Below are 22,368 nucleotides of genomic sequence, written 5' to 3'. Positions count from 1 at the left end.
AATAACTTTTTCAACACTTTTTAAAAAGCAGAATAAAAAAAATGGCTTGTTTCCCTATATCCATGGTGGCAAACCTAAAGTATGGCACATGTGCCAGAGGTGCAGAGGTGGTATTCAGCAGGTTCTGACCAGTTCTGGAGAATCAGTAGCAGAAATTTTGAGTAGCTTGGAGAACTGGAAAATACCACCTCTGACTGGCCCCACCCCCATCTATTCTCTGCTTCCCGAGTCCCAGCTGATTGGCTGGGTCTTCTTTTATTGCCCTGCACAGGAGAATGGAGCTGAAAAGCAGGTTAGTGGGGTGGGGAGGGAATGGGATTTTGCAGTAACCTTCCCCTGACATGCCCACCAAGCACATTCACCAAGCCAGACCATGCCCACCAAGCTACGCCTGCAGAACCAGTAGTAAAAAATTTTTTAATCCCACCACTGTAGAGGTGACATGCAGAGTCCTCTCTGTGGGCATGTGCACCATCACCCCAACACAGAGTATGCCCTAGGGTGGGTTTCGGCAAGCTGTGGGCTCTTTCTGCACCTCCACTGCACCTCCCTGTTGGGTGATCCCACCACCACCCCTCACTGCCCAGTCACCCCAAAGGAGTCTTTGAGGGTTGAATGCTGAGAGGCATGGATTTCTTCCACCTTTTGTGTTTCCACACCATACTGAAGTAAACCTAATGGGCTGGGGTCTCCCTCCCCACTAAGCAGCCTCACCGAGTCTACTTGTTTGGCTCACACATCCCTCCTCGCAAGCACCATTGCCATGATAGGGGTGGGGAAGGTGCATGCCCTGCCTTCTCCACTCTCGCTGGCCAAAGGTGGGGCTCCACACCATTGCCTTCCAGCTGGAGCATCATATTTGTTTCCTTGATGGCCGCCTCCAAGGAGGAAGTTGCCCTCAGGCCACCCAGGCCCCCACCATGGGAGGAGAGAGGGAGAGAGAGAGGGTGTCTCTCCAATAGGATTCAGATTGGAGTTGTCATATTTTGCATGGATCTCCAACGCTTGACTTTGCATGCAAGCCTCCACTCCCTCTCCACAGCCCAAGTGGTTGGATTCATATGACATGTGAAGTTGGGCAGGAGAACACAGAGAGAGAGGGGGGAGAGAAAGAATAACAGAGAGGGAGGTAAAGAAAATGAGAAAAAGAGAGGGGGAGGGAAAGAGAGAGGGAGGGAGGGAAAGAGAAATATTACAAAAGTTTTTCTTTTTTTAATTGCTGCTAAACATAATGTTTCAAAAGCATAAAGAATGAAGTGGCATAAAAGTGCATTTATCAGGTTTTTCTTAGAACAATTAACTGAACTCTGCCTTGTTTATCATTATTTTAGGTAGTAAAACTTCAGTATTCAGGTTAAATTGCCATGTTGGCACTTTGCGATAAATAAGTGGGTTTTGGGTTGCAGTTTGGGTACTCGGTCTTTAAAAGGTTTGCTGTCACAGCCCTATATTCATTTACTGCATATAATTATTAATTCATAATCAAGAGGTGCATGCCATAACTTAACAAATTTAGTGAGAACACGGAGTTGCAATTGCATCCATTTATCTCTTGGTATTTTAACAGCTGCAATATAAACCAATCTTTAATTGTTTATAGGTTACTTCATTTTAATATCCACTCTCTAAAGCACCTGAAGGTCAGACAAGGAACAATGGATGGAAACTGAACAAGGATAGATTTAACATGGAAATAAGAAGAAACTTTCTGACAGTGAGAACAATCAACCAAATGAACAGCTTACCCTCAGAAGATGTGTGAGCGTCATCACTTGAGACTTTCAAGAAGAGATTGGACTGCCATTTGTCAGAAATGGTTAGGGTCTCTCGCTTGGGTGGGGGTTTGGACTAGATGACCTACAAGGTCTCTTTCAACTCTGATTATCTGTTAAGAAGCAAACTCTACAGGGAAGCCAGTAAGAGGTTGGCAATAACAATCACATCAGTGAGCAAGGACTACCTGCATTTTCTTTTTCAAATCCAAATTTGAACAGATGGAAGTCAAGGAGAAAAAAAATATTATAGGCCTTTTTTTTACAAGGTCAAGAAGTCTGAACTCTATACTTCGATGAAACAGAAGGTCCATGTTACATATGATAATTACATTGAGAATCTAGGCCCTCTTGATTATCTAGGTCAACAAATCACTTGAAAAGTATCTGCCAATTCAGAAGAACAAAGGAAAATAAATTGTGAGTTTGGCTCCTCAAAATGTAATGCAGTAGGAAATCAAAATGTGTATATTAGGATTTCTGTCAGCGCAAAGATCTTAAACCAATTGTGTCATTTATGAACATCTTCATCTGCCCCTCTTAGTAGCAATTGTCTCAAGGGAATCAGAGTTAGTGTCATCTGACAGAACATGTTTGTTAGCCTTCAAGATTTTCTCCCTTTGCTTTGCATCTTTTGGCTGTCATAAGTAATGAGGGGAGGAGGGGGGATATGGTTATGGGAAGGGAGCTGGAGGTGTTACAAAACAGAACTGTATAAGTTGGGGAGGAGGTTTTTGCTTAGGCTTCTATCCTACGCTATGCGCAGCTGCAACTCTTTATCAAAATATGTCAAGGTCAACGGACAGAGGCCTCATCACCACCTGGAGATGCCCACTTGATGACATACACAAATTTTAATTGAATGAGCCAATTGAACTATTGGAGGTGGGAACGTTGCCATTATTTTGTATATGTGATTTACACACCTGTTCTGTATGATCCATTAGCATACTTGTAAACACCGCGCCCTGATTGGCCAGGGTGTATGGTGACCTGATTGGCCGAGCGAGCCGCACTGATTGGCCTGCCGAGAATCCCAGCGATTGGTGGAAACTAATCACAGGAGATTCAAAGCGGTGCCATTAGCCACGGCCGCCGCGGCCAGACAATATAAGCCGCCGATCTCCTAAACCCCGAGTTGATCTCGGGACTAATAAAGAGCTGAAACCAAGTCACTGACTCCCGAGCCTTCTTCCAACGGCGAATTTAACACTGGCGATGAGGATGGGATCGTGGAACTGATACCCACTGAGCACGTGGCACCGAGACAATGAGATCGCCGAAATGGCCAGCACCCTTTAACCAAGCTACTGAGGACTGGGAATCGTACATTGATCGGTTCCTGATGTTCCTAGAGAGTAGCAATCTCAAGGATGCAAACGGGCAGAAAAAAAGGGGTGTTTTCTTGACACACTGCGGGCCCGCAGTGTTTAAAATGGCAAAAGCCCTCACGAAACCCAAAGACGTGAAGGCGATGGACTGGACCGACCTCAAACCACTGCTACGAAGCCACTATGCTCCCGCCGTGCCCACCCTCATCAGACGGCATGACTTCTACCGCGTGAACAGAGACCCGGTGAGAGCATCAGCGATTTCGTGGTAGACCTGCGAAATCTGGGAGGCATGCGGCTTCATGGACATGGACGAGGCACTACGAGATCGCGTCGTCCTCGGGCTCAGGGACCCTGTCCTACAGAGCCAGCTGATGGCAAAGGGCGACATCTCCCTCACCGACGCCTCTTGCCGAGGCCACCGCAGCCGAGGCGACCCAAAAGTCAGCGGCCCGAATGCGGAGACCAGACACCGGGACCGAGCCACAACCTCCGAGGCAACCCTGACAGCTGAAGCGCATCCAGAAGCAAGCCGCCGAGTGACCACCACCCACCATGGCGACCTCGACTCCGCCTCTGACACCACAGACAAAGAGGAGGACATCCATCGACTCCAAACAGAGCGAGACCAGCACGAGCGGCGGAGTCGTAAGTCGGGGCTCCATGTGCTGGGTGCAGGGGTGACCATCCACGATCGGAGTGCCGGTTTTTCGACGCGATCTGCCGGCAATGTGACAAGAGAGGCCACATCGCCCGAGTCTGCCACCTCAAGAGAGCTTACAGCCCCGGCGATGAGACAACAGCGGCCGGAGGTGGGACGGCACCCCCCAGGGCAAGGGACCGCCAAACCGAGAGTCGATGGAACCGGGACGGACGGGGCCAGGGAACGGCGAGAACCGAAAGAGAGAGGAGACCCACCAGTCGGTCATTGTTAGTGTTTGGGGATTAACCCCTAGCAGAGTATTGCAGCAGTAGTCAAGCCAGGCAGCCAAACGAGAGCGGAAGGGCCCCAGAGTATACACACACTGAACACAAACACTGTTTTTAGTTTAAATAGTTTTTAATCCATTTAGAGTTTAAAGCATTGTCATTCAGTCCATTAGTCATTCACTATATTTCCATCCAGTAAGACTCACTATTACAGTCCAAGTTAAGAGTCCTTACAATATCTTTATTAGCCGATAAAGATATCTTCTCCTCCTCGGTGCCTCTCTCTAGAGGAACAATCGCTGGATATTCAGCAAGACGCTCAAACAGTAGAACAGTTGAATTCCGCAGTAAATCAGCAAACAGTAGCAGACAGGAACATCTCAGTCACAGGCACAGTTACAGTCACAGTAAGACACAGTTAGTCGCAGTAAGCTTTCCAGCTTCTAATGCTTCCTTATATTGTAACTTCTAACTGCACCCTTAATCGGCTAATTGCCTGCAGCATTGTGCTTAAAGTGATAAGCACTTAAACCATGATATCTAAGTTTTATATATTTATTCACCCAAACCATATTTGGTATCAATGTTATACCTAACATACTCCCTTTTGGGTGAAATAAATATATAATACCTTACAATCTAACCCCATATTTTTTACAACTCTCCTGGTGCTTACTGGCACCTTGGGCTTTAGTAAAATTATCAGCTAAATTGTCCTCCGACACTACAGTACTCTAGCTGAATCATCTTACTTCTTACAGATTGTCTCACGTTTAGGTATCTTAGATCTGTATGCTTGCTCCTTGTTTTTACTCCAATATTTGTGGCCATTTGAATTGCTGCCTGATTATCTTCATGTATAATTATAGGATAATCTACAGTTATACCTATATCAATTAACATTTGTTTATACATTATTAATTCTGTACATAACAGTGATAAACAGGAGAATTCTGCCTCCATAGTAGACAAACTTATATGCTGTTGTCTTATTGACTTCCAGCCTATTAATGTCTTACCCAGCATTATGGCTGTTCCTGAAGTCGACTTTCTAGTGTCTCTTTCTGATGCAAAACTAGCATCTGCATAAGCACTCAGAATTAAATCACCCTTTGGTTCTAAATACAATGAATAATTCATTGTCTTTTAAGATATCTTAATATCCTCTTAGCTGCAATCCAGTGTCTTTCATGGTGCAGAATTGAATCTAGCCAACTGATTCACGCAGTACGAAATATCTGGTCTAGACCAATTACTAATATAACTCAAACTACCAATTAAAGATTGATAAATCACCTTATCAAACTCCGCTTTGTTCATCAGTGTTGCTAAACTCCTGACTCATTGGAGTCTTAGCTGGCTTACAAAGCTCCATCTTGTAATCTTTTAGCAATTTGCTTATCTTATCTTCCTGAGATATCTTAAAACCTTTCCGTGTTTTCTTTATATTCAAACCGAGATACTTCTTTATCTCCCCTAATTGCTTGATCTTTATTCTCTTTCCTAATGATGCTATTATTTTATTTGCTTCATCATTAGTTTCAGTAATCAATGCAATGTCATCTGTGAATAGTAATAATAATGATACTTTCCCATTTGTCTCCCTCTTAAACAAACATGGATCGGCTAAACCAGCTTTAAATCCTATATTGTTAAGTTCATTTACAATATACTGGTTCCATTCATAGCCTGATTGTTTAAGACCATAGAGGCTTTTCTTTAACAACCAACAATCATTATTATCCTTATTTTCACTTTTAATACCAACAGGTTTTTTCATATAAATAGTATGTTTTAATGGGGCGTGCAAGTAAGCAGTTTCCACATCTAGATGGTTAACTATATAGTTTTTACTAGCTGCCCACACTAAAGCTGCCCTCAAGGTTGCTGCCTTAAGACTAGGTGCAAACACCTCATCGTAGTCATTGGCATTCTGCCTAAAACCTTGGGCTACTAACCTTAATCGGCTAATTGCCTGCAGCATTGTGCTTAAAGTGATAAGCACTTAAACCATGATATCTAAGTTTTATATATTTATTCACCCAAACCATATTTGGTATCAATGTTATACCTAACAGTCGTCATCGGCCATTCATCCAGCGCTGATGCCCGGAAGGTATACGTGGAAGTGGGCATCGAGGGCAAGCCATGCAAGATGGAGGTGGACTCCAGGTCCTACCTCTCCATGGCTGCATGGCAGGAAATCAAGCACCTGGTGCCCGCCATTCACAAGAGGGGACTGGAAAGCCAGAAGTTAATCCTAAAGGACTACCAGGGGAACCACATCCTCGTGGTCGGAACAGGACACTTTGAAGTTACATTCAAGGGGCGCACAGCAAGGCTTCCCTGACAGTCATGGACAGAGACCGACCCAGCCTTTTGGGACTACAGTGGTTCACGCCGTTCGGGATCGAAGTAACGGGCATTGACCACGCCGCAAAGGCAGACTGGGAGGAACAACTCGCGAGGGACTTCCAGGAAGTGTTCAATGTCACCCCTAGGCAAGTAACGAGGGCCCCCTATCTCCTTCAGCTTAGACCCCAGTGTCCCCCCGATATGCCTAAAACCATGGCGGGTACCTTTCACACTCCAGCCCAAGATTGACGAGCAGATAGACAAGCTCATCAAACAGGTGGTCCTAGAGCAAACCAATCACGCCCGATTGAAATCCTCATGTACCCCCAGCTGCAAGCCCGATGGGTGGGTAAGAATCTGTAGGGGACTATAAGGCCAACCTAAACTGCACCTTACAACAAAGCGCCTACCCCGTCCCAGTAGTGCAGCACCTTCTACACTCACTGGGGGAGGCAAGGTCTTGTGAAACTCGACCTGGCGCAAGTCTACCAATAGTTACCGGTCAATGCAGAAACCGCCGAGGCGCAGACCATAGTGACCCACCGGGGCTTTTTAAGCTGCAAGAGGCTCCAGTTTTAGTCAGCGTAGCACGGGAATTTTCCAGAGCCTCATGGAGAGACTCCTACAAGGAATCAAGGGGTGGTGCCCTACTTTGACGACGTGTTGGTGTCAGCAGCCAACCAAAAAGAACTGGAGGGTCACCTGAGGGAGGTACTACAAAAATTCAAAGACGCGGGGCTAAAAGTCAAAAAGAAAAATGCCAGTTGCATACCGAGAGGGTCGAATTCCCAGGATATCTCCTAGACTGGCACGGAATTCACCCAACCAAAAAAAAAAAAAATCAGAGCCATCAAAGAAGCCCCCAGGCCAAGGAATAAATGGAACTGCAGGCATTTCTCCGGGCTGATTAACTTCTATAATGTTTTCCTCACCGCAGAAGGCGACCGCAGCGGAACCGCTGCACAGGCTGCTGGATAAAGCAGCCACCTGGACCTGGGGAAACAGAGAGGAAGCCACCTTCAACCAAACCAAGGACCTGCTCACATCGGATGCCGTCCTCATCCAGTACAACGAGACCCTCCCATTGACAGTCACGTACGACGCATCACCGTTTGGGATCGGGCGATCCTCAGCCACACACTCCCGAACGGAAACAAAGCACCCATCGCCTTTTACTCGAGAACCCTATCAAAGCCGGAAAGGAACTATAGCCAACTCGACAAGGAAGCCCTGGCAATCATCGCCGCCCGTCAAAGGTTCCACGCAGTACCTCTACGGCAGGACATTCACCATCATCACAAACCACAAACCGCTGTTGGGCATCCTGGCAGGAAACAAGGCCACCCCAACATTCTATCTCCAAGAATGACAAGGTGGTCTGAATTCCTCGCCACCTACAGTTACCGGGCTGACCCATCGACCAGGCAAAACAATCACACACGCAGACGCCTTGAGCCGCACCCCGCTACCCAAACTGGATGCCGACCCAGCACCCACAGCATCCACCCCTGAGCATCGAGGAGCCATACCCAACCTCCCCCCTAATCGCGCGCAGACATTGCCCACGAAACAAATAAAGACAAACGATCTCTGTGCGGGTGTTGCAATGGGCGGAGAAAGGGTGGCCAGAAAAAGACAATGATGAGACATTCAGGACTTTCAGGAACAAACAAATGGAACTTTCCACCCAAAAGGGTTGTATACTATGGGGGACAGGGTTGTTATCCCGGAAAAATTACAAAAAGGTTCTTGGACTTGCTGCACGAGGCACCCAGGCATCATCAGGTCAAAAGCCCTGGCCAGAAGCTACGCATGGGTGGCCAGGGATGGACAAACAAATCGAAGCCTGGGTGGCAAACTGTAAGCAATGCCAAGAATCAGGCCAAGCCCACCCGCCGCCCCAGTCCTGGAATGGGAAACCCCAGGGGACCATGGTCCAGGATACACATAGATTTCGCCAGACCCACAAAAGGACACACATTCCTCATAACGGTAGACGCTTACTCCAATTGGCTGGAGGTGGCGACATGAAACTACCACCACCGAGGCCGTCATCAAGGAACTAAACAGACTATTCTCAACCCACGGCCTCCCAGATGTAATTGTGTCAGATAACGGGCCACAGTTCACCGCACTGGAATTCGAAAATTTCCCTGAAGCGGAGCAGAATACGGCATGCCCTGACAGCGCCGGCACATCCGGCGGCGAGCCGGTAGGGGCGGAACGAATGGTCCAATTCACCAAAAAAAATTCAAAAATCGAAACCGGGGACATGCAAGAGAAAATAAATAAACTACTTTTTATCCAATACATAACACCTAACACAACAACCAACAAAAGCCCCACAGAGCTACTAATGGGGAGGAAACTAAGATCCCCCTAGATAGGCTGCACCCCACGTGACAACCCCGAAAAACCCACCGACTCATCAAGCAGGTACCGAACATTTACACCAGGAGATGCAGTATACGCCCTCTGGATACCGGCAACAATAACCCAGGCAACGGGTCCCCGCTCGTACTGGCTACAAACAACCAACAGACGAGCATGGAAATGACACATCAATCAAATAAGATCGAGAACAACCATAGGGAAACACAACCGACACGCAAAACAGACAGAGACATAAAACCAGAAAGGGAAAAAAAACCACCCCAGCACCGACCAAGCGGGAGGGAAAGCCCCGGGAACCAACCCCAACCAGAAAGAAACCAGGAATACTCACCAACCGAAGCAGGAATAGACAGCCAGCTCAGAAGCCTGCATCGGAAGAAACAGCCAAGCCAGCTCAACCAGCCCGGAAAGACCAGGCAGGAGCGGCAACACCAGCAGCTCGACCAGCCCGGGTAGACCGGGAGGAAGCTGCGACGAAGGCCCGGCTCACCCTTCCAGGCAGTTCCATCTACGAGGCAGAGAGCAGCACAGAACCCGCCTGAACCGCCCAAGACCAGACATCAACTAACCTGCACAGGTCAAGTAGGCAAGTACGAACCCTGCCTACTTTCACGGGACTACGTCACGTGGACCGTACCAAGAGGGGAGGTGTTCTGTACGATCCATTAGCATACTTGTAAACACCACGCCCTGATTGGCCAGGGCGCACGGTGACCTGATTGGCCGAGCGAGCCGCACTGATTGGCCCCTTCGAGAATCCCGCGATTGGTGGAAACTAATCGCGGAGATTCAAAGCGGTGACATTGGCCGCCGCCGTGGCCAGACAATATAAGCCACCACCGATCTCCTAAACCCCGAGTCGATCTCGGGACTAATAAAGAGCTGAAAACAAGTCACTGACTCCTGAGCCTTCTTCCAACGGTGAATTTAACAACACCCATTTTCTCAGATTCAGAATTCTTGTGTTGCTACCACTTGATTTCCAGTAAAGATATCTTTTCTCTGATTAATGGAGTCTAAGTATTTCTTTCTTGGATTTTGAATGGAGCACCAGCTGACATTATTCTGAATCTCCACATTACCAGCCCACCCGGAGAATTAATAAAAATTTCCAAGGGGTCTGAACACAATGTCAAATCCAGCCAGAGACCAAGAAGACCTGGGAGTGATTGGAGGACAAGATCATCTGTTAGAGGCAGCAGGGAAGCCAACTTTTAAACCACAAACCGCTGTTGGGCATCCTGGCAGGAAACAAGGCCACCCCGAACATTCTATCTCCAAGAATGACAAGGTGGTCTGAATTCCTCGCCACCTACAGTTACGGCTGACCCATCGACCAGGCAAAACAATCACACACGCAGACGCCTTGAGCCGCACCCCGCTACCCAAACTGGATGCCGACCAGCACCCACAGCATCCACCCTGAGCATCGAGGAGCCATACCCAACCTCCCCCTAATCGCGTCAGACATTGCCCACGAAACAAATAAAGACAAACGTCTGGTGCGGGTGTTGCAATGGGCGGAGAAAGGGTGGCCAGAAAAAGACAATGATGAGACATTCAGGACTTTCAGGAACAAACAAATGGAACTTTCCACCCAAAAGGGTTGTATACTATGGGGGACAGGGTTGTTATCCCGGAAAATTACAAAAAGGTTCTTGGACTTGCTGCAGGGGCACCCAGGCATCATCAGGTCAAAGCCCTGGCCAGAAGCTACGCATGGTGGCCAGGGATGGACAAACAAATCGAAGCCTGGGTGGCAAACTGTAAGCAATGCCAAGAATCCAGGCCAAGCCCACCCGCCGCCCCAGTCCTGGAATGGGAAACCCCAGGGGACCATGGTCCAGGATACACATAGATTTCGCCAGACCCACAAAAGGACACACATTCCTCATAACGGTAGACGCTTACTCCAATTGGCTGGAGGTGTTTACATGAGAACTACCACCACCGAGGCCGTCATCAAGGAACTAAACAGACTATTCTCAACCCACGGCCTCCCAGATGTAATTGTGTCAGATAACGGGCCACAGTTCACCGCACTGGAATTCGAAAAATTCCTAGCGGAACAGGAATATCGGCATGCCTGACAGCGCCGGCACATCCGGCGGCGAACCGGTAGGGGCGGAACGAATGGTCCAATTCACCAAAAAAAACAATTCAAAAAATCGAAACCGGGGGACATGCAAGAGAAAATAAATAAACTACTTTTTATCCAATACATAACACCTAACACAACAACCAACAAAAGCCCCACAGAGCTACTAATGGGGAGGAAACTAAGATCCCCCTAGATAGGCTGCACCCCACGTAACAACCCCGAAAAACCCACCGACTCATCAAGCAGGTACCGAACATTTACACCAGGAGATGCAGTATACGCCCTCTGGATACCGGCAACAATAACCCAGGCAACGGGTCCCCGCTCGTACTGGCTACAAACAACCAACAGACGAGCATGGAAATGACACATCAATCAAATAAGATCGAGAACAACCATGGGAAACACAACCGACACGCAAACAGACAGAGACATAAAACCAGAAAGGGAAAAAAACCACCCCAGCACCGACCAAGCGGGGAGGGAAAGCCCCGGGAACCAACCCCAACCAGAAAGAAACCAGGAATACTCACCAACCGAAGCAGGAATAGACAGCCAGCTCGAAGCCTCGCCAGGAAGAAACAGCCAAGCCAGCTCAACCAGCCCGGAAAGACCAGGCAGGAGCGGCAACACCAGCAGCTCGACCAGCCCGGTAGACCGGGAGGAAGCTGCGACGAAGGCCCGGCTCACCCTTCCAGGCAGTTCCATCTACGAGGCAGAGAGCAGCACAGAACCCGCCTGAACCGCCCAAGACCAGACATCAACTAACCTGCACAGGTCAAGTAGGCAAGCACGAACCCTGCCTACTTACGGGACTACGTCCACGTAGGACCGTACCAAGAGGAGGGGTGTTCTGTACGATCCATTAGCATACTTGTAAACACCACGCCCTGATTGGCCAGGGCGCACGGTGACCTGATTGGCCGAGCGAGCCGCACTGATTGGCCCCCCGAGAATCCCCGCGATTGGTGGAAACTAATCGCGGGAGATTCAAAGCGGTGACATTGGCCGCGGCCGCCGTGGCCAGACAATATAAGCCACCACCGATCTCCTAAACCCCGAGTCGATCTCGGGACTAATAAAGAGCTGAAAACAAGTCACTGACTCCTGAGCCTTCTTCCAACGGTGAATTTAACAACACCCATTTTCTCAGATTCAGAATTCTTGTGTTGCTACCACTTGATTTCCAGTAAAAGATATCTTTTCTCTGATTAATGGAGTCTAAGTATTTCTTTCTTGGATTTTGAATGGAGCACCAGCTGACATTATTCTGAATCTCCACATTACCAGCCCACCCGGAGAATTAATAAAAAAATTTCCAAGGGGGTCTGAACACAATGTCAAATCCAGCCAGAGACCAAGAAGACCTGGGAGTGATTGGAGGACAAGATTCCCTGCTGTTAGAGGCAGCAGGGGAAGCCAACTTGTTAGCACAATTAAGTCTTGGCGAAAAACCAGCTGTAAAACCCAAATGATAATGCCCCTCAGCTGGGAGTCGGCTGGAAGGATCCTGAGGAAAAGCCTCCTCCAAGAGTGACCACTACCCATCGGCGTGGAAGAGAGGAGCCATGGGAAGAGAAGGAAAGAAATAATTTTCTACTAACTCAAGCCATGCATCTTCTAAATGAAGCTATCAGAGAACCTCAAACTGATCAAAGGTATGAGGGAGAGGAGGGGGAGGCAGCCCCAGCCAGAAGAATCAGAGCAGCCACCCCATAAATCAACCTGGGCTAGTGCAACAGGCAGCAGCAGCCCAGGGGCCCTCAGTGGGGGGAGTAATTGCCAGAAGACGTAGAACTCCAAAGGTGCCTCCATTGGAAATAAAATATGGTGGGGGATCCCAAGGAGTTAGGATTCTTCCTGGCACAAGTCTGGAGCCATATGGAGGAATATGGAGGGGATTTTTCCTCAGAAGCAGCCAAAGTTAGATGTGTTACCAGGGCTCCGGAGGGAACAGCTGCAAAGTGGATGGTGACTTTGTATAATGATAATGCCCCTCAGCTGATGAATGATGACCTGTTCATGACTGCACTGTGGACCAGGTTTGAAGACCCACTTGCTGAACGTAAGGCCAGAATTAGGATGGAGACCATAAATCAGGGACGGAGATCAGTGGCCGACTACACCCAGGAATTTAGAGAGCTGGCATGTCATATTCAAGGCTGGTCCCAGGGAGCCCTGATAGAAGCTTTTAAAGATGGGTTGAATGAAGATGTTTATCAAAGCTGTATTGCCAGAAGAGACCCCAGTGAGCTGTAGCTGTGGTATGTGCTGGCAGCAAAGGTGGAAATTGATCTGACCTGAAACAAAAGCTGGTGGGGTCTTGTTGGAGCAAGTCCTCCCCCACCAGCCCTCGTGAAGTCTTAAAACCTCAAAAGGGAGGAATGGAGGCAAGACCACTGCATGCTTCCGATGAGGGAAGGAAGGTCACCGGGCTGCAGACTGCTGTGCCAAGCTAGAGCCAAAGAGGGCACCAGGAGGAGGAAGAAAACCTGAAAAAAACCCAGCAAAGCCTCGTGAAATAGTGCTTAAAGCAGATGAAGTTGTAGAGATCGCCCCTCCAAAAGGAGAGGAGCTGGGAACCCCAACCTCTTCTGAAGAGAGTGAATCCGAATTGGAAGACGACTCACTGGTAAGTCCAAACAAGGGCCCCATGACCATTTCAGTGAGATTAAGGGTACCCACGTCGGGAGCCAAAGGGGAAATGCTGGCCTTGTTAGACTCTGGGTGCACAAGGTGCGTAATAAGCTTGGAGGTAGTAGAGAAAATGGGTTTAAGGCTAAATACTTTAAAAACGGCCATAGCCTTTTGCCAACTGGATGGATCGGTAGCTGGGGGCGACCCTGCACATTACATAATGGAACCAATAGAAATGATGATGGGGCCTTCCGGTTTGCGAGGCTTCAGCAGCGGCAGGGATTTGCGATCCAGCGCGATCCCTGCTGAGCTCACTGCCAAGGTTCCCCCGATCCATTTGGATCTGGGGATATAGCTGCCCTGCAGGGGCAGCTGAAGACAGGGTGACCTGGAAGGGGGCAGGGGGTGTCGCAGACCCCTCCCCAGCCAGCAAAACCCCCTTTTCCCGAGCGGAGGAGCGGCGGTCAGCAATGGCCGCCATGAAGAAACATGCAAACGGATAAGATTGTGCAGGAGGAAGAAAATCGGAGAAATTGTGAGAGTTGTTTCTGGACCGGATAAAGTTGCCAAGGGATAAGAAAGTTTCCTGGGGCTTGAAAATTGCTATGGAGAAGTTGCTACATTGTTTCCAGAGAGAGTTACAAGCGGCACACAGAATTCTAAAAGGAACGTTTTGTTTTTTTCTTCACTCTCCTTCCTAACGTGACAGCAGATGGAATAACAAGAAAAATCTGAAAATCTAGGTAATTAAATACTGAAGAGATAAGGATTTCTGAATGATTCTTTTTTTAAAAGACTTTAAAAAATTTTTTTTGCTGTGAGTGGGAAGGAGAGGGAAAAATTGGATTAGAATTTGAAAATAAGGAGAAGACTGCCTGGATTTTTAAAGAGCTATAAATACTAACAAGGCTTCTGAAAGATATATATTAAATGGAACTTTGTGACCAAACTCCAATCCCAGAAAGAGAAAGTGAAGGAGAAAGTGCTTAAAAGAATTAACCTATTTGGATTGCTTGGTGATTTTACCACTTTTGAGAATTATCTCTGATTAAAAGCACTTGGGTGGTTGCTTGGGAAAACTTTTTTCTCTTTATAATGGCATTACTTGTGGACAGATTGAAATTTTTATATCAAAAATATGAGAAAGAAAAGCAAGAAGGGAAAGATGTTTTTGATACTCTTTTTCGGTATTTAGAAATGGCGGTCTACACTTATGTAAAATTGAATGGACAACAGGACGACTGGGACAAAGAAGAAGCCATTTTTGATGAACAAGTGACTTTGGCTGGGGAAGGAAAGGAGAAAGAGAAAAAGGAAAAAGAGACTTTAAGACCTATAAAAGCAATCAAAAAGAGAAAAACAAGATGAAAAAGAGATATTATGTTAGAAGACAACAGAAAGGAGGAAAGCAGAGAAAAAGGGAGGTGGAGAGGCAAAGGGGTAAAGAGGACAGAGAGAAGAATAAGCAAGGGAGAAAGGGGACGAGAAGCCTCAATAGTAGAGAGCAAGATGTAAAGAAACAAAAGTTTTTAGAGATAATGGGTAAGCTTTATTGATAAAGGGATTCTAGAGGTACATAAGATTGTTTTTATATTTGTATTTAGAAATAATTTTAGAAAGTTGGAAATAATGTGTAATTTAAAGTGTGATAAAATGTTTAATATAACTTAGTGAAACTTGTCTTAAGAAAAGGGGAACATTTTATGAAATAAGGATTTGAGATATGATGTGTGTGTGTGTGGGGGGGAATTAATTGTGGAAAATATAAGTATTCCCAAAAGGCATGTTATTTAATTGAAATTGATAAAATGGTTAAGATATAAAGGAGTTGGAGAGAAAGATATAAATGAATGTCAATATTAATTAGATTGTGTTATTTCAGTGGGAATTTTTTTTTTTTTTTTGAAAGGAGAGATTTGAAGTAGGAGAAGCAGGAATACCTTAATGAAATAATGATTTAAAATATGTGACGTGGGGGGGAATAATTATGGAAAGTAGGTGCTCCCACAAAAGTATGTTAATTAATTGAAAAGTAATGTGCTTATGAAAAGTAAGTGTTTATGATATAAAAGAATATGAATATTAATGAATAGATTAGTATTGGTATTGATAATATTGTATAATTTTAGAATGTACCAAATAGAATCCCAATGTAAGTTAGGTATTTTATATTAAGTATTATAAATGTAGGGAAAGAGGTAAAGGCGTCATACTCCAATTAGTGTACAGGAGAAGCTTTTTTTTTTTTTTTTAAAGAAGAAAGATAAATCGATAGCTGGAAATAAACAGACAAAGAATAATAAATATTATGATTTGAATTGAGATGAGATAAATAAAATAAAATTAAGAGAATCTAAGAGAGAAGAAGCTATATAAAAAAATGAAAATGGTAATATTGATATGGAATGGCATATAAAATGAATATGAATTTGAGTTGGTGTCTGTGCAAAGAGTTTTGACCCGGGATTAAGCAACTTTCAGAAAAGATGTTTTTTTTTAATGTTTATATGTTTTGTGTTCTTATGTGTTTATGTTTGAATGAGTTAATAAAACCTTGGAGAAAGGTTAGAAAAGGACAATGGAGAGAAAGATAGAAGAAAATAAAGCAAGTTAGAAAGGAAAATATGTGATTGTAAGGAAATGTGTTAATGTTGTAAAACTTTCAAATAATTTTTTAGAAATTTTTAGAAAAAAGGTTTTATGTTTATCTTGTATGTTTTGTATGCTTTTAAAAATTAATAAAATTTATTTTTAAAAAAGAAAGAAATGATGATGGGGAAGCATAGAGAGACTTTGTGTTTTATTGTGGCTCCTGGAATGGAGCGCCCCCTAATACTGGGGTTGCCCTGGCTCTGGAAATGGAACTCTCACATTGATTGGAGGAGGGGGTCATTGCGCATACGTACTGACCAACGCCCAGAAGGGGAGGGGTAATCTCAACCGAAACTCAAGAATCCCACTGAGCTGGCCTCCACTGGCACCAAGAGCCTGAAGGGGGAGGAGAAAATTCCGGAGGAATATTGGGACTTAAAGGAGGTATTCAGTGACAAGGCCTCAGATGAGCTTCCCCCCCATCGCTCAACAGATTGCAGCATTGAAATTTTACCAGGGGTGAAACTTCCAAAACCGAAACTACTCGATGACACTGCAGGAGCTAGAAGAGCTGCGGTCATTTATTGATAAAAATTTGGAACATGGGGCTTCCGGTTTGAGCTTCTTCAGCGACAGACTGAAACCTCGTTTCTGCAAGGCTTCGATTCGTACTCGCCACTGGAGCACCCTGTAGAGGTGGTGAAGAAGGGGGAGACTGCCTGCAGGGTTGAGGAGAGCTGCATCTCTCCTCCCCAGCTGGCCATTACTCCCTTTCCCGGCGGTTGCAGCGGTGGTCAGAAATGGCCACCACAAAGAAGAACTCAACCAGAAAAGAATGTGCAGGAGGAAGATAAGAAGAGAAAGTTTTAGTTGACCAGGTCAAACAGCAAAAGCAACAAATAAAGTACCCTGGAATTTGTTCCCAAAAAGATTTTGAAGCTGCGAAGGAGAGAGAGAAGGGAAAGAATTAGGTTTTTTTCCCTTCCTTATACTGATAGCTAAGAGACTTAAGCAAGAAATTGAAAAAAAATCCACTTTGACATTAATAGGCATCTAAGCTGAAAATAAAAGTCAAAGGGATAATAAAGATTTCTAGATATTTAAAAGTTTTTAAAAGCAGGAAAGGAGAAAAAAAAAGAATAAAAGGGCAGGATCTGGAAAAATGCAGGAGACTGCCTGGAACTAAGGAATGGAACTGTAACTAAAAGGAACTTACAGTGAAATTTCAACAAGATTCATCAAAGATACATCTTAATTGAAACTTGGTAACAAAATAATAGAACCCCAGGAAGAGAAAGTGGAAAAAAGAAGCAAAAAGAAACAGCCTTGGATTATTTGGATTACTTGGTGATTTTTGGTTTTTGCATCTGGATGACTAAAATTAACAGGGTGGTTGTTTAAAAGTCTTTAAAATGGTATTACTCTTAGAAGAACTGAAAATGGAATTTAAAAATGGAAAGAAGATGCACAAGAAGGGAGAGGTTCTTTTGGCTTCGTATTTCAAATCTTAGAAATGGAGATCTGGAACTATGAGGAACAACAAGAAACGCTTGCAGAACAAGAAGATTGGGACAAAGAAGAAGCAATCTTTAATGACCAAATAATTTTAAGCGGGGGGAAGCAAAGGGGGAAAGAGAGTGAAAGGTTTAAGACTAGAAAAAACAACCAAAAAGAAGAAGAAGAATTTGAAAGATAAGAATAATATTAGAAAGCAACAGAAGAGGGGATTACAGATGAGAGAGTTAGAAGTAGAGAGACAAGGGGGTAAAAAGGGGAGGGAGAAGAAGAGGGGGAAGAAGGCAAGGAAAAGAAGTTGTAAAAGACAGAAACAAGAAATGGAGAAACAGGGAAAAGATATAAGATTGTAACCATAAGCTTGTTTAGAGATAATGGGTGAAAATTTAATTGCAAAAGGGATTCTGCAAAGGTACATAAGATAGCATTGTTATATTATAAAAAGAAATAATTTTAGAAAATATGATTAAAATGATGGATAAAATATTTACTGTAATGTAGTTGAATGTTTGGTAATAAATAAATGAATTAAAATGATTGAGAGAATAAAATGGGAACATTTTTAATTATTAGCAATGATTTATAAAAATATAAGTGAGAAATATGGGGAAAAAAAAGAATTAATTATGGAAAGTTTATAAGTGTTCCCAAGGAAGTATGATATTTAATTGAAAAGAAATGTTAAAGATGTTAAGATTTTAATGAATATTAATGATAGAATTGAATTGGAACGGAATGTGTGCTTTATTTACACACACGTACACACACACACACACACACACACATGTATGTATGCAATTTTTTATTTTTAAGAATATAGTGTGTATTTTAAGAATGTACCAAGCAGAATTTGATTGGAAGTTATGTATTATATTGAATGCTATAATCTTAAAGGTATACATTGAAGCTTAAATAAGAGTTTCAATGGATAAAATTAAAAGATATAAAGGTGTCATAGTCCAATTGGTAACTACAGGGAAAAATTTGTTTAATAAGAAAAGATAATATGAAATTGAAACAGGACAGACAAAAGTATAAATATAATGATTTGATTGAGATGAGATAATTAAAATAAAGTTGAGAAAATTAAAAGAGGGGAAAAACTATGTAGAAAATATAAAACGGTAATAAGATATGGAATGGAATATAAAAATGAGCATGAAATTGAGTTTGGTGTCTGTATGAAGAAGTGATAACCTGGGACCATGCTATTTTCAAAAAAGTTGTTTTATTTGTATTTTGTTTTTGTGAAAACCCAAATAAAACTTTCAAAAAAAAAATTTGGTATATGTTTTCATCCAACCTGCTAGACCTCGGGTAGCAGCTGCAGTATTGTTCCGTGAAAAGAAAGATGGTTCCCTTCATTTATGTGTTGACTACCGAAACCTCAATGCTATTTCAGTGGAGAACGTGTACCCCCTCCCCTTGATGAAGGATATGTTGGCCCACTTGGCCAAAGGGAAATTTTTTACAAAACTCGACCTGAGAGAAGCATACTACCGAGTTCGAATTAAGGAAGGGGATGAATGGAAAACTGCTTTTAACTGCCCAGTGGGCTGTTTCCAATTCAACATTCTTCCATTTGGCCAACAGGGGGCCCCTGCAGTATTCATGCAAATGATCAATCAGGTATTGCATGAACATTTTTACAAAGGGGTGTTGGTTTATCTTGATGATATTCTTATCTACATGGAGACTCGTGATGAACATGTGAAACTAATGCGGTCAGTTTTGGAAAAACTTCGAGCTGCTGAGCTGTATGCAAAGTTGTCCAAGTGTGAATTACACCAGGAAAAAATTGACTATTTAGGCTATCGCATCTCACATGATGGCATAGAAATGGATCCGGGTACGTTTTGTGCCATTTTGGAATAGGCCCCTCCCCGCACCAGAAAGCAACTTCAAAGTTTCTTGGGATTTGCTAATTTTTACTGTCAATTTATCTGTGCTTTTGCAAAGATTGCAATGCCTATCACAAATCTCCTAAAAACCAAAGGGGAGGTGAAACTGAAGCCTAGTAAACCACTGGAGTGGTCCATGGAATGGCAAGCTGCTTTTGAGAAGCTGAAACGACTGTTTGCTGCTGAACCAGTACTCAAGCACCCAGACATGGACGCTCCTTTTGTAATCCAAGCTGATGCGAGTGATGGGGTGGTGTTACTACAAGCAAACGAGATGGGGACTCTGCAACCATGTGCATATACTTCCCATAAACTAACTGAAACTGAAAGAAGATGGACCATCTGGGAAAAAGAAGCTTTTTCAGTTGGCTGGGCTCTGTTAACCTGGAGGCATTTCTTAGAAGGGGCAAAACACCCATTTGAGGTGTGGACAGATCATAAAAAATTGGAGGCTTTGAAAACACCTTGGAAGCTGTCTCCCAAGCAAGTTCGTTGGGTGCAGTACTTTAAGCGCTTTAATTTTTCATTGAAGTACATTCCAGGGGGGAAGAATTTCATGACAGATGCTTTATCTAGATTACCTCAATATAATAGTGCTCGCCAAGAAGTGGTACTGCCTATTGTCCCAAACAAGCAGTTGGCAGCTCCAGTGGTTACCAGAGCCCAGAAAAAGAAGGAGGTTGACTTAACAAATGATTTGACTGCACAATTAAGAGACACTCTAAAACTTGATGATTGGTTCCTTGCTCACTCAAATAACGGTATGGTTAGAGATGGATTGGCATGGGTGGGGTTCCTGAATGCATAATCTCAGACAGGGGTGTCCAGTTTACCTCAAACTTTTGGAAGGAGTTCCTGAAGTTATTGGGCTCCACCCAGGGCTTAAGCTCCACCCACCACCCACAAACCAATGGGGCTTGTGAGAGAACTAACTAGGTATTGGAACAGTATATTCGATGTTGTAGAAATTATCAGCAAGATGATTGGCTGACCTACTGACATTCGCTGAGGTGGCATATAACAATTCAGTATATAGTAGTACTGGGTTTACTCCATTCAAAGTGGCTTCGGGACAAGACTTTGTACCCATACCCAAGCTTCCACAGGAGAAACCCAACATTCAGTCATTAGATGAATGCATAATACAGCTCCAGCTTACCTGGCCAGTTATCCGTAAAGCATTAGATGATGCTCATCAAGCTCATAAAAAATTTGCAGATAAAAAGAGAACTCCACAAAAACCATATCAAGTTGGTGACAAGGTCTTTTTATCCACCAGATATTTTCAGACCGCACAAAAGTCAAAAAAGCTTGGACCTAAGTATGTTGGACCTTTCTCAATTGAACGAATTGTGAACCCTGTGGCAGTCCAACTGAAATTACCTAAAACCCTTAGACGGATCCACCCTGTTTTCCATGTTAGTTTATTAAAACCTGAACATACCTCTGACTTGAGACCAACTCAGGTTGATCCCCCTGTACCATTGCTAATTGAAAGTGAACAACATTTTGAAGTTAAAGAAATTTTGGATTCTCGAAAACAAAAGGGTCGACTCCAATATTTGATTGTTTGGAAACATTTTCCTCCTTCCCAGTCTGAATGGGTGAATAAGAAGAAGAATGCTTATCAAGGCATTCTGTACTAAATAGCCTGATAAACCCTAAAAAAAAAATAGTATGATGGTGTTACATGTATATTTTCTATTACCTTCTATTTTTATCTTTTTTAGGACTAACGTCTCTTTTGCAGGAGGGCCGAATGTCAGCCTTCAAGATTTTCTCCCTTTCCTTTGCATCTTTCAGCTGTCATAAATAACGGGGGGAGGAGTGGGATATGGTTATGGGAAATGAGCTGGAGGTGTTACAAAACAGAACTGTATAAATTGGGGGGGAGGTTCTTGCTTAGGCTCCTATCCTATGCTATGTGCAGCTGCAACTCTTTATCAAAATATGTCAAGGTCAACAGACAGAGGCCTCATCACCACCTGGAGATGCCCACATGATGATATACCCAACATTTAATTGCATGAGCCAATTGAACTATTGGGGGTGGGAACATTGCCATTACTTTGTCTATTTGATTTGCATGCCCATTTTCTCAGATTCAGAATTCTTGTGTTGTTACCACTTGATTTCCAGTAAAAGATATCTTTTCTCTGATTAATGGAATCTAAGTATTTCTTTCTTGGATTTTGAATGGAGCACCAGGTGACAATGTTATGCCTTTCCTGGTTAAAGATCTGAATTTTCCTCCTTACTATGTGTCAGATAAATTTTATAAAAGATGGTTTAGAGATGGTATGATTACTTTTATTGCACATATTCCAGATTCAACAAGATTCAGCAAGTAATGACACCTGAATGTTGTGCTATAGTAGGGAGAATCGTGAAATGAATAATATGCAGATTAAATTTCAGATTCAGAATTATTTCTTTATTAAACACCCCTTTGTGTTTTAATAAAGTCTGAAAATAATGATATAGCATTTGGGGAAAAATATGCAGCTCACTAATCCCGCTGCAGAAACCAAAATGGAAAAAATCTCCACAGCCACCATATATTTGCCCTTCGTACTCAAGTAGGTTGGAATAAATGATATCCAGACACTACAGAAGACCAACATGCTAAAGGTGATAAATTTGGTTTCATTAAAGCTGTCAGGTAACTTCTTGGCAAAAAAGGTGACTGTGGAGCTAATAGAAGCCAAGAACCCCATAAAACCAAGGACAAGGTAAAACATGGTAGCTGAACCTTCATTACATTCTGGGACAGTTTCTTCAGCCACAGAGTTCATGTCAGAATCTGCGGAAGAAATTGCTAGCCACACTAAACAGATGGT

The sequence above is a fragment of the Notechis scutatus genome, chromosome Z (assembly GCF_049901735.1).
Source record: "Notechis scutatus isolate UNSWTSFEM ecotype Mainland chromosome Z, rNotScu1.2, whole genome shotgun sequence".
NCBI lineage: Eukaryota > Metazoa > Chordata > Lepidosauria > Squamata > Elapidae > Notechis > Notechis scutatus.
This window is presented reverse-complemented; position numbering follows the sequence as displayed.